The sequence below is a fragment of the Saccopteryx bilineata genome, chromosome 8 (genome assembly GCF_036850765.1).
Source record: "Saccopteryx bilineata isolate mSacBil1 chromosome 8, mSacBil1_pri_phased_curated, whole genome shotgun sequence".
Taxonomy (NCBI): domain Eukaryota; kingdom Metazoa; phylum Chordata; class Mammalia; order Chiroptera; family Emballonuridae; genus Saccopteryx; species Saccopteryx bilineata.
Window position 1 is genome coordinate 21,983,246 of NC_089497.1, and position 13,862 is coordinate 21,997,107.

The window sequence follows — 13,862 nt, forward strand, 5'->3', positions numbered from 1 at the left end:
AATTAGAAAGTGAATGAGGACACAGAGCTACAGAGAGAGGGAGCCTTACTTTCTATGTATAAACTCTATCAAATATCTGGCTGACACATAAATCATATATGACTGGAAATATTTCAATTGAAGACAAGAGAATTGAACTGACCTTTGAGCTACCTCCAATGAGACAGTTTGTAGTTGAGTCCAAATAAATTAACTATGTGACAAAAAAATATTTTATTCTTTGGAAGAATAAAATAGAATATTGACTCGCTCCCACATAACATTTACATTGCTCTGAATATAACTTGAAATTATTCAGTATATGAAAAACCAGGAAAATGCAACCATTCTAAAGAGAAAGAGTTATCAATATACTCTAACTCAGAGATAATGCAGATACTGGAATTAACAGATGAGGATTTTAAAGTAGCTATGTTAACTCTGTGCTCCGTGAGGTTAAAGTAAGGATGCTTGTAATGGCTGAAAATAAAATCTCAACAGTAAGACATAAAACAGAACGCATTGAAAATTCGAGAACTACAAAACTCTGTATCTGAATTAAAGAATTACCTGGTTTGGCTGAAGAAAGATCTGTAGATATGATTCAATAAAAAAAAAGCAAAAATAAAATAAAGATTCAGAAATTTGAATAGAGATTTAAGAATATGTGTGCAACATTAGAAGGTCTAACACAACTGTAATTAGAGTCCAGAAGAGAGAAATGGGAATGCACTATAAAAAAGTCTGAAAATTTATTTAATTTGATGAAAGACACAATGCTACAGATTCAGGAAGCTAAGCAAACCCAGATCAAGGCAAATATAAATCAAAGGTAAAAAATATATTGAGGGGAAAAAATGAGTCATTACCTATCTATAGTAGAATAATGATTCATAAAATCACAAATATCTCATCAGAAACCATAGACACCACAAGATGATAACACAATGTTATTAAAGGGCTAATATAAAGTCCTGGACTGCCTTAAATCACTAAAGAAGTAGAAGAGAGAAACAAAGAAAGTAGGTGACGTGATAAGAGAGATAGAAGAAATAGTAAATGGGAAGTATGTTGGAAAATGTATTAAGAATGAGGGAATGATCAACTGTGTCAACTGATGCTATTATGTCCAGATTAGACAATTGAACATTTAATTAAACAACAAGTGCATCAGTAATAATGTTGATAGAAACAGTTTTGGTAAAATGATAGCTTGAAGATTAATTAGAGGGGGTTTAAGAGAGAATGAGAAGAAAGGAATAGGAAATAATAAGTAAAGGCAACACTTATTTTTTTAATTTTATTTTTTTAATGGGGTGACATCAATAAATCAGGATACATATATTCAAAGATAACAAGTCCAGGTTATCTTGTCGTTCAATTATGTTGCATACCCATCACCCAAAGTCAGATTGTCCTCTGTCACCTTCTATCTAGTTTTCTTTGTGCCCCCCTCCCCCTTTCCCTCTCCCATTCCCCCCTTCCCCCATAACCACCACACTCTTATCAATGTCTCTTAGTTTCACTTTTATGTCCCACCTACCTATGGAATAATGCAGTTCCTGTTTTTTTCTGATTTACTTATTTCGCTTCGTATCATGTTATCAAGATCCCACCATTTTGCTGTAAATGTTCCGATGTCATCATTTCTTATGGCTGAGTAGTATTCCATAGTGTAGATGTGCCACATCTTCTTTATCCAGTCATCTATTGATGGGCTTTTTGGTTGTTTCCATGTCCTGGCCACTGTGAACAATGCTGCAATAAACATGGGGCTGCATGTGTCTTTACGTATCAATGTTTCTGAGTTTTGGGGATATATACCCAGTAGAGGGATTGCTGGGTCATAAGGTAGTTCTATTTTCAGTTTTTTGAGGAACCACCATACTTTCTTCCATAATGGTTGTACTACTTTACATTCCCACCAAGAGTGTATGAGGGTTCCTTTTTCTCCACAGCCTCTCCAACATTTGCTATTACCTGACTTGCTAATAATAGCTAATCGAACAGGTGTGAGGTGGTATCTCATTGCAGTTTTGATTTGCATTTCTCTAATAGCTAAAGAAGATGAGCATCTTTTCATATATCTGTTGGCCATTTGTATTTCTTCCTGGGAGAAGTGTCTGTTCATATCCTCTTCCCATTTTTTTATTGGATTGTTTGTTTGTTTGTTGTTGAGTTTTATGAGTTCTTTGTATATTTTGGATATTAGGCCCTTATCTGAGCTGTTGTTTGAAAATATCATTTCCCATTTAGTTGGCTTTCTGTTTATTTTGTTATCAGTTTCCCTTGCTGAGCAAAAACTTCTTAGTCTGATGTAGTCCCATTCATTAATTTTTGCCTTCACTTCTCTTGCCATTGGAGTCAAATTCATAAAATGCTCTTTAAAACCCAGGTCCATGAGTTGAGTACCTATGTCTTCTTCTATGTACTTAATTGTTTCAGGTCTTATGTTTAGATCTTTGATCCATTTTGAGTTAATTTTTGTACAGGGGGAGAGACTGTAGTCCAGTTTCATTCTTTTGCATGTGGCTTTCCAGTTTTCCCAGCACTATTTATTGAAGAGGCTTTCTTTTCTCCATTGTGTGTTCTTGGCCCCTTTATCAAAATTATTTGACTATATATATGTGGTTTTATTTCTGGACTTTCTATTCTGTTCCATTGGTCTGAGTGTCTATTTTTCTGCCAATACCATACTGTTTTGATTGTCGTGGCCCTATAATAGAGTTTGAAGTCAGGTATTGTAATGCCCCCAGCTTCATTCTTTTTCTTTAGCTTTGGCTATTCGGGGTTTTTTATAGTTCCATATAAATCTGATTTTTTTTTGCTCTATTTCTTTAAAAAAAATCATTGGAAGTTTGATGGGAATTGCATTAAATTTGTATATTGCTTTGGGTAATATAGCCATCTTGATTATATTTATTCTTCCTAGCCAAGAACAAGGTATATTCTTCCATCTCATTATATCTTTTTCGATTTCCCTTAACAATGGTTTATAGTTTTCATTATATAAGTCCTTTACATTCTTTGTTATGTTTATTCCTAAGTATTTTATTTTTTTTGTTGCAATCGTGAAGGGGATTATTCTTTTGAGTTCCTTCTCAGTTGTTTCATTGTTGGCATATAGAAAGGCTATTGACTTCTGTATGTTAATTTTGTATCCTGCGACCTTACTGTATTGGCTTATTGTTTCTAGTAGTCTTTTTGTGGATTCTTTGGGGTTTTCAATGTATAGGATCATATCATCTGCAAAAAGTGATACCTTTACTTCTTCTTTTCCAATATGGATGCCTTTTATTTCTTTGTCTTGTCTGATTGCTGTGGCGAGAACCTCTAGTACCACATTAAATAAGAGTGGAGAGAGTGGACAACCCTGTCTTGTTCCTGATTTAAGGGGGAAAGCCTTCAGTTTAGTGCCATTTAATATGATGTTAGCTGATGGTTTATCATATATGGCCTTTATCATGTTGAGATATTTTGCTTCTATACCCATTTTGTTGAGAGTCTTAAACATAAAATTGTGTTGTATTGATAAGATCATGTGGTTTTTGTTCTTTGTTTTGTTGATATGGTGTATTATGTTAACCGTTTTACATATGTTGAACCATCCTTGAGATTCTGGGATGAATCCTACTTGATCATGATGTATTATTTTTTTAATATGTTTTTGTATTCGATTTGCTAGTATTTTGTTTAGTATTTTAGCATCTGTATTCATTAGAGATATTGGTCTGTAGTTTTCTTTTTTTGTGCCATCCTTGCCTGGTTTTGGTATGAGGGTTATGTTGGCCTCATAAAATGTGTTCGGATATATTGCTTCTTCTTCAATTTTTTGGAAGACTTTGAGTAGAATAGGAACCAAGTCTTCTTTGAATGTTTGAAACAATTTGCTGGTATAGCCGTCAGGGCCTGGACTTTTATTTTTGGGGAGGTTTTTAATGGTTTTTTCTATTTCTTCTCTACTGATAGGTCTGTTTAGGCTTTCTGCTTCTTCTTGACTCAGTCTAGGAAGGTTGTATTGTTCTAGGAATTTATCCATTTCTTCTAGGTTGTTGAATTTAGTGGCATAAAATTTTTCATAGTATTTTACAATAATTCTTTGTATATCTACAGTGTCCGTGGTGATTTCTCCTCTTTCATTTTGGATTTTGTTTATATGAGTTCTTTCTCTTTTTTCCTTGGTAAGTCTTGCCAAGGGTTTGTCAATTTTGTTGATCTTTTCAAAGAACCAGCTCCTTGTTCTATTAATTTTTTCTATAGTTTTTCTGTTCTCTAATTCATTTATTTCTGCTCTGATTTTTATTATTTCCTTTCTTCGGCTGGTTTTGGGTTGTCTTTGTTCTTCTTTTTCTAGTTCCTTAAGGTAGGAAGTTAAGTGGTTCACTTGGGCTCTCTCTTATTTGTTCATATATGCCTGTAGTGATATGAACTTCCCTCTTATCACTGCTTTTGCTGCATCCCATAGATTCTGATATGTCGTATTGTCATTTTCATTAGTCTGTATATATTTTTTGATCTCTGCACTTATTTCTTCTTTGACCCATTCATTTTTTAAAAGTATGTTGTTTAGTTTCCACATTTTTGTGGGATTTTTTTTCTTCTTTTTTGCAGTTGAATTCTAGTTTCAAGGCTTTATGATCAGAAAATATGCTTGGTACAACTTCAATTTTTCTGAATTTGCTGATGTTGTTTTTGTGGCCCAACATATGGTCAATTCTTGAGAATGATCCATGTACACTGGAGAAAAATGTATACTCAGTCACTTTGGGATGAAATGTCCTGTAGATGTCTATCATATCCAGGTGCTCTAGTGTTTTGTTTAAGGCCACTATGTCTTTGTTGATTCTCTGTTTGGATGACCGATCTAGAGCGGACAGCGGTGTATTGAGGTCTCCATGTATGATTGTATTTTTGTCAGTTTTTGTTTTAAGATCAATAAGTAGCTGTCTTATATATTTTGGTGCTCTTTGGTTTGGTGCATATATATTAAGAATTGTTATGTCTTCTTGATTCAGTGTCCCCTTAGCCATTATGAAATGGCCATTTTTGTCTCTGAGTACTTTTCCTGTCTTGTAGTCAGCATTATCCGATATGAGTATTGCTACACCTGCTTTTTTTTGGATGTTATTTGCTTGGAGTATTGTTTTCCAGCCTTTGACTTTGGATTTGTTTTTGTCCTTGTTACTTAGATGAGTTTCCTGTAGGCAGCATACAGTTGAATTTTCTTTTTTAATCCATTTTGCTACTCTGTGCCTTTTTATTGGTGAGTTTAATCCATTTACATTTAGTGTAATTATTGACACTTGTGAGTTCCCTATTGCCATTTTATATCTTGATTTCTGTTAGTTTTGTATCTTGTTTGATCCTTCTCTTTCGTTTTTCTATCTTTTGTTTTTATTTGGTTGTATTCCATACATCTTTCCTCTGTTGCTATCTCTTTTATCTCATGTGCTTCTGTGGTGGTTTTTTCAATGGTGGTTACCTTTGAGTAATGAAAAGGGTCCCTACCCTGTTCATTGTAGCAAACTATTTTGTGAGTACTTTTGCACTCCATCGTCCTTTGCTACTGTTAATCTCCATCTTCTCCCCCCTCTTTCTTTTTGTTTTTGTCACAGTTTAAATTTGGTTTTATTGTGTTCTTCTTGGAGCTTTTACTTGTGGCTCTGTTTTTTTTTTTTTGTTCTTTGTATCTGATTGGAGAACCTCCTTTAGTATTCCTGGAGTGGGGGTTTTCTGATGATAAATTCCCTCATCTTTTCTGTATCTGTGAATGTTTTTATTTCTCCTTCGTATTTGAAGGATAGCTTTGATGGGTATAGTATTCGTGGCTGAAAGTTCCTCTCTTTCAGGACTTTAAATATTGGGGTCCACTCTCTTCTAGCTTGTAGAGTTTCTGCTGAGAAATCTGATGATAATCTAATGGGCCTTCCTTTATATGTTGTATTCTTCTTTTCCCTGGCTGCCTTGAGAATTTTTTCTTTGCTGTTGGTTTGTGTCAATTTCATTATGATATGCCTTGGAGTAGGTTTGTTGGGGTTAAGAAAACTTGGAGTTCTGTTTGCTTCTTGAACTTGAGGCTTTAGTTCTTTCCACAGGCTTGGGAAGTTCTCATCTATTATTTGTTTGAGTATGTTCTCCATTCCATTTTCTCTCTCTTCTCCCTCTGATATACCTATTATTCTTATGTTATTCTTTTTGATGGAGTCAGATAATTCTTGTAGGGCTATCTCATTTTTTTTTAATTTTTGAGTCTCTTTCTTCTTCTCTCTGTTGTGCCTCAAGTTGCTTGTCTTCTATTTCACTAATCCTCTCTTCTATCTGACCTGTTCTATTAGCTAAGCTTGATACTTCATTTTTCAGCTCGTGAATTGAGTTTTTCATCTCTGTTTGATTTGTTTTTATAGTTTCAATTTCCTTGGACATATATTCTTTGTGTTCATTGAGTTGTTTTCTGAGTTCCCTAAATTGCCTTTCTGTGTTTTCTTGTATATCTCGGAGGATTTTTAGGATTTCTATCTTGAATTCTCTGTCATTTAGCTCCAAGGTTTCCAATATATTAAATTTTTTTCTCCATAGATTTTTCCTCATCTAGCTGTGTTACCTCTCTTTCTTTTGTATCCATGATATTCGATTTTCTCTTCCTTAATGGCATCTGAGGGTGGTTTTGTTGATAGTATTAATGAGATTTAATAAAGAATAAAATTTAAAAAAAATAAAAAATAAAAAATCAAAAAGAGTTGTTTTTTTAAAAAAATTAATAATGAAATAAAGAAAAATAAAATAAAATAAAAATTTAAAAAAAGGAAATTATTCCCCCCCCCTCCTTTTTTTCTCTCCTCTCCTCTCCCCTCTTTCTTGAGAAAATCTTGTGGTGAACTGTGAATTATAACAAACAATGCCTGTGATGCAGGGCCTGAATTGGGGAAAAGTAATAAAGGGGCAAAAAAAAGAAAAAAAAAAGAAAAGAAAAAAAAGGGGGTATGGACCCACAAAAAGCAAATAAGGAAAAAATTTGGGTCAAGAATAAAATGATTTGCTTTTAGGTGTTGGTTGTCTAAGAGTTATGATGAGAGGAATAAGAGGAAAACAGAAAAATGGGGGGACAAATTAAAAAATTACTATTGTATTTAGTGGAACAGGAACTAGATAAAATGGAGAGCCAGGGATGGGAGCACTGCTAGTGAGTTAAAAAGGTGAAGTAAAAACCCCCCAAAATGCCACAAACATAAGTTTGAGTCCCAGATAAGAAAATTTGTTTGTTATTGAGGTTTGAATGAGAGGAGATGTAAAGGAGAAAGGAAGAAACTAATATAGAGGGAGAAAAGAAAGAGAGAGAGAGAAAAAAAGAGGGAACCACTAAAAGAAGAAAAAAGAAAGGAGAGAGAGAGAGAGAGAGAGTTAAATTAAGGGTTTTGGAGTGCAACCCTCATAGAGAGAAAGGAAGAGGAGAGAAAAGATAATGGGAGATGTAACACTTATGGGTAGTGTAGTTCAAGGAGAGGAGAGAGTAAGACCGGCAGAGAGTTAATCGGCCAAATTGGAGGAGGAAAAAAAGTATCAAGAATGAAGATAAGAGAAACAAACGAACAAATATAATAAAATGGGATAGGTTATAAAGTCTGCAGATTATTCTTGATTTTGAGAGGTTATCTTCTTGCTTTTTCTTTTCTCTCCCTCTTCCTGGTTGGTGACTCTGTACCCGGGGTTCTACACCTTTGGCACGCTCAGGTAGAGGTTTGCAGTTGATAAGTCTCTATGGCTATGTCATGTATTGTGCTTTAGTCTCGTTGGCAGTCGAGGTTCATTAGCATTTATAGGCTCCGACAGTGAGAGAGTCCGTGTTCCTGGAGCCTTTCTCCTAGTCTTTCCTTCCTCAATTAGTAGCCTGATAATCCAGCTATGGGGTTGCTGCTGCCTCTGCCTGGATAGTAAGAGGTTCAAAGAGCTGGCAACTCCCCACTCTATTCCCACTCAGCACAGGGCTCTGGGTAAGGCTCAGTCAGTCAGAGCTGCTAGCATAATCAGGCGGGCTTTCCGCCCACTCAAAGACCTCTGGCTCTGCTACTGTGTCCGGTAACACAGGCGGGTGCCCACTTCCGGGGCGCTTGGAGGAAACTCTCACTCACTGCGCGCGCAGACCAGGATATCCGGCCAGCAGTCTCACGCTCTGAGTGAAACCCCCAACTGCATGGAAAAGTTGCAGCGTTGGAATTGGCTCTCGCTCCGTCCCCGTGCGCGGCTTTTGCAAGGCGCTGGGGCGGCCCGAGATTCCGCTTTGGCCCACCTAAAGGCCCCTGACTCTGCCCCTTTGTGCGATAACACGGGCGCGCACTAAGGCAACACTTTCAAAAACTCTTTCTGCATAAGAAGGAAAGAAATGGAGTAGTAATGTGTAGAGTGGGATAAAAAGTTAGTTTTATTTTGTTAACATGCTAATTAGAATAATTTAGTAAAAAGCAAAATGAAGTGACAATTTGAATAAAAAGGAGAGATTGTCCAGTGTTTTCAGGTCTGTAAAAGAAAAAACAAAACAAAACAGCCAACTGAATTAGAATAAAAAAATCTTACATATGAATATGTGTCTTAAATTCTCATATCTCTTCTGTGTTGGTCAAAGCTCTGCTCCCCAGACTTCACCATTTGACCATTTGTCAATGTAAAATACCTGAAAAGTATATACACTAAAAATTATGTAAAATTTTATATAATTTATTGAGTCATAACTTTGAATTCTTCCTTTGTGTTTTACATTTATGGGCATTCCTCAAATTATAAAATGTTTCAAAAATAGATTTTTAAGTTATTTTCAAACTTCAAATGCATTTTCTACTAATATTGATTTTATATGAAGTATGTGTTTAACCTGGCTAGTCCAAAAATTTTTACATGTCTCTGAATTGTAATACTAATTACCTTAGAAGTTTCAGCTATTCAGACTTTTATTTCTGTGGGGAAACTAATTCTACCCAAGATTCTGGAACACATCACTCATTGTGGAGTGGACTTGAAGGTAGAAATGGAAGCACAGACTCTTCTTACTTGCTACCTTCATCTTCCAACAGTGAGGGTAGGACATTAAGGTTCTCATGATATCAAAGATTTAAGCAATGGGAAAATAAATATCCTGGATATTTATTTTTTCACTAGTAAAAATGAAAAGAAGATACAGGTAGTCATTACAGCTATAGTAATGAGAAGAAAGTTTCAGCAGCTAGAGTGTATTAGTGAGTTCCAGGCTACATTGCTGCATGAAAATATACATAGGGCATGTTAAAGTGTTTCTGTGTTGGTTAAGCTTGTGTGAGTATGTGTGTGTGTCTGCCTATCTATATATAGATGCATGTACATGCTGTTATTTCAGCATATACTGTAGTCTTATTGACCTGAAAATCCAACATACAAAAAATGAGAATGAATAAACTTTTGTTCAGATCTTTGATTTTTATGATTAAGAGATTAAATGTCCATTAAATCATATAAAAGCAGATTTTCCCCTAAATATATTTTAAAATATGTACCGAAAATCCCACTTCCTATTCATTCTGTACCTACAAGATTATGCAATTATTTATTGATTTATTAAATTTTATTTATTTATTTATTTATTTTTCTGAAGTTGGAAACGGGGAGGCAGTCAGACAGACTCCCACATGCGCCCAACCGGGATCCACCCGGCATGCCCACCAGGGGGCGATGCTCTGCCCATCTGGGGCGTTGCTCTGTTGCAACCAGAGCCATTTTAGCGCCTGAGGCAGAGGCCACAGAGCCATCCTCAGCGCCTGGGCCAACCTTGCTCCAATGAAGCCCTGGCTGCGGAAGAGGAAGAAAGAGACAGAGAGGAAGGAGAAGGGGAGGGGGGGAGAAGCAGATGGGCGCTTCTCCTGTGTGCTCTGGCCGGGAATCGAACCTGGGACACCTGTATTCCAGGCCAACGCTCTACCACTGAGCCAACCGGCCAGGGCCTATTTTTTTATTTTTGTATTTTTCTAAAGCAGGAAATGGGGAGGCAGTCAGACGGATTCCCGCATGCGCCCAACTGGGATCCACCTGGCATGCCCACCAGTGGGCGATGCTCTGCCCATCTTGGGGCATTGCTCTGCCGCAACCAGAGCCATCCCAGCGCCCGAGGCAGGGGCTATAGAGCCACCCTCAGTACCTGGGCCAACTTTGCTCCAATGGAGCCTTGGCTGCAGGAGGGGAAGAGAGAGACAAAGAGGAAGGAGAGGGGGAGGGGTGGAGGAGCAGATGGGTGCCTCTCCTGTGTGCCCTGGCCGGGAATCAAACCCAGGACTCCTGCACGCCAGGCCAACGCTCTACCTACCACTGAGCCAACCGGCCAGGGCCAGATTATGCAATTATTGATCAATGTCACCTTGTTAAAATTAATTTTCTAAATAAAATTAAAAAATAAAAAAAAGATATATGTATTTAATGATGATGCTCGAGATGGGAAATAAATCCTGAAGGGAATTCTAAAACATTCAAGGTTAAATTTTTATAAATCATTGAACATTTATAAACCATATAATTCTTGGATAAAAGGAATGTTAACTTGAACAGTTCCTAATTATAAGGCTGAGAATTTATGGTTGTTTTCTTAAATGGAGAAATTCTTTACTTAGACTTTTGGAAGTAGGTTGTTTTGTTTTAACTCTTTATTTTGATTTTCTAGGTCATCCATTCACTATTTTCTACTATCATGAAATGTAAAGCTGCTATTTGTAGATACGCTTTTAAGAATTGAAGGGGCATTCGCCTATATGTGAAAACATCAAATGATTTTTAAACTGCTGGGTAGAATATATATAATCTCAAATGCATTGGGAAACCACTTGAGATCAAAAGATTTAGAGTTATTGTAATTACAATTCATTCAGAGTAAGAATTACAGCTAAGTAATTTTCTTTTCTTGTCTCAAAAGAAATGGGTACACAGATGTACATTCTGAATACTTTCAGAGTCTTAATTGCTTGCCATGATTTATTTGTATTTAGGGGCATGATTAAATGGGTTAAGACACATCTGTAGAAAGGAAACCTCTAAGAGGGAATGCACTTGTTAACACTGCTTCTGAGATTGAATTTAAGATTTAGAGCATTTGCTATTTTTTAAAATGTTGCATGTGGTTTATGTACACAGAAATTAGCTCAATTATTTGCAAAGGGGTATATCTGATGCTGATTCATTGGCATTTTTTCTCAAATAATAGTTGCTATTTCAAATCTTCTTTTCAAAAAGTGTACATTCTTAAATACCAAGATCTTTCTCTGTAATCTTGTTCTTCTAAGATATCCCTGGCTCTGAGATCAGGAGCTATTTGTTCAGTGGTGACCTGTGGGGCTTTCTTAGATTCTTATAAACTTAAGTGCCAATCACCAAGCTGGATATAATTACGTTTTGGTGATTTCTTTGAGCTTTGAAAGCAAAAGGATAGCCTCAAGTATTTAAATAACTGCTTGAACCATGTTAATTAATACAAACTGTCTGTAATAAATTTACTTTGTCTAGTATGCCACCTGAAAAGCTTTATCTTGGGTTTATGTACTTAACTGATAGTGTTCAATGGTACATGATATTTATGTGAGACCTGGCCATACTGAGCTGTATGAAATGGTCATTCTAAGTTATATTTTAAAGCTATATACCAACTTTCTAAATAACATATTGAAATCAGTATTTGTATGCTAAATCAGCAAATTTAATATTTTGTGGTAAATTTTGTTAATTTTTTGTAAACATACTAAAACTAATACAGCCAAATGATTATTCCTATTTTTTACATTGCAAATTAATATGGAAATATATTTTTAAGTTAAAATTAAAATATCTATGTTAAATTTATAAAACTATAACAAATGAGTTAATATTTAATTATACTTAACAATTACTTGAAGACTTTAATTTCTATTGATATCCTACATTAAAAATAATCAAGATACATTTAGAGGAATAATAAAGCTCAAGGTTGTTTTCTTTTAAAAATCACATCATAAAATGTGCTTTAGATATTGATCTGAATAAGGATATATTATACATTATAACAGAATTTGTGGAAGTAAAAATACTGATAAACAGAAAACATTTTTTGAAAGTTCTCATTAAGAGTCAACCTTAGTAGCCCAAATTTGTATCAACTAGATATTTCTGAATTAAAATCATTGTTCTACAATGTGCCTGCTATGTAATATAAAATCTTTATGAACAGCTGTTTTTTCATCTGTAAGATAGGGAAATAATTATAAAGACTACAAAATTATGTCACATATTTAATAGTTCTTAATATCTCATGGACACTCAATAAATGCTACCTCATTATTATTATTGCCACAGAAGATAGTTTTATTACTTTTTTAGTTGTACTTTGATTATAACCAGAAACTATGTCCCAGATTTGCCTTTAGATGACCTTAAATTATTTTCAAAGACAAAAATGTTCCCCTGTGTATTAAGATCTAACACCACTAAAGTATTTCAAAGAATTTAAAAGCAATAATTTTTCTAAAAATAACTCCTTGAGTACCATTTATTTGGATGTATACATTTTAGTATGTTTGAAAATTATGATGATGCTCTGTAATTACATACTGAAATACTTTTATTTGTTACATTCTCTTTCTTAATAGAGGGTTATATAAAATCATATAATTCATTAACTAGATATAATTAAATAAAAGTCACTAAACTCTCAGACTGCTTACCTGTATGATGGTATGAATATATTTTTTTTTGGTGTTATAATTTTTTGATAGTTTTTATTTGAAAAGATTTTTATAGTGGTGGTGCATGTATGTGTTTATCAGCAAGTAATATGCCTTACAAGAAATTTTTTGAAACAAATCTTTGCTACAGTATTGTATACCTAAGTAATTTAAGGGTTCTACATGACCACTGAGCTATGCTCTAGTATTCAGGAGCATACATACTCTCAGAACTTCTATATTAATATGTACAAATCATTTGTACATCTTATTTTATTGTCAGGGGAAAAAAGGATGAAGGCTATCGTTAGAAAAAAGTCAAATTGTATATAAATAACCTTATTATATCCATTTGTTCTTGGAAACAGGTTGATAATTCTGCAAATTAATAATTTTGGTCTTTATCATCCTTTGTTCCAAGAATTAATGGGCATGGGAATATTAATGGGCATTTATGAATATTTTTATTTTTTACTGGTAGTCACTGGCCACATGAAGCTATGAGCACTTAAAGTTTGCTTGTGTGACTGAAAACTGAAAATTTAAATTTTATTTACTCTTAATTTATTTATTTTTACATTTAATTAGTCATATGTGGCTATGGGATGCTTTATCATTCAGTATAGTTCCTGATTTATGAGCAGTTTTCCATATATGGTTACATTTATGCCTTAGTTTGTTTCTGGCAGTGTCCAGCCTACAAATGCCTTGGGGTGGTATTTTCTTAAACCAATTTTCTCATTTTCTAAACATGGCCCATGCAGAGGATTGATTACATTGGAATATAATGACAGAGATGAGATGCATATCTCCAGATATTGTTTCCCAGTGACAGAATCCCCAACAGAACTTAATTTCTGATTTTCTTATGACAAGTGCTAAACTTGCTAGATGGTGATAATGATATTCAACAACCACGATAATTAAACTCTATGTCCCTTCTGTAGTGTGCTGATAAGAAATGAGGAAAAGGAGACAGAATAAAGGGAACATTTTTACAACTAATCTCTGCCCCTTAGACCATGGTCTAAACAAGAATTTATTATTAGGCTTGGTTAAAAATCATTTGTTGAGTTCGTAATGTAAAAATCACTAATTTGAGATCAACACAGTCCCATTTGATAAAGAATGCCATTGGTATATAAATCCAAAAAGATAAATTTTAAAAATTATTTTATGATAATA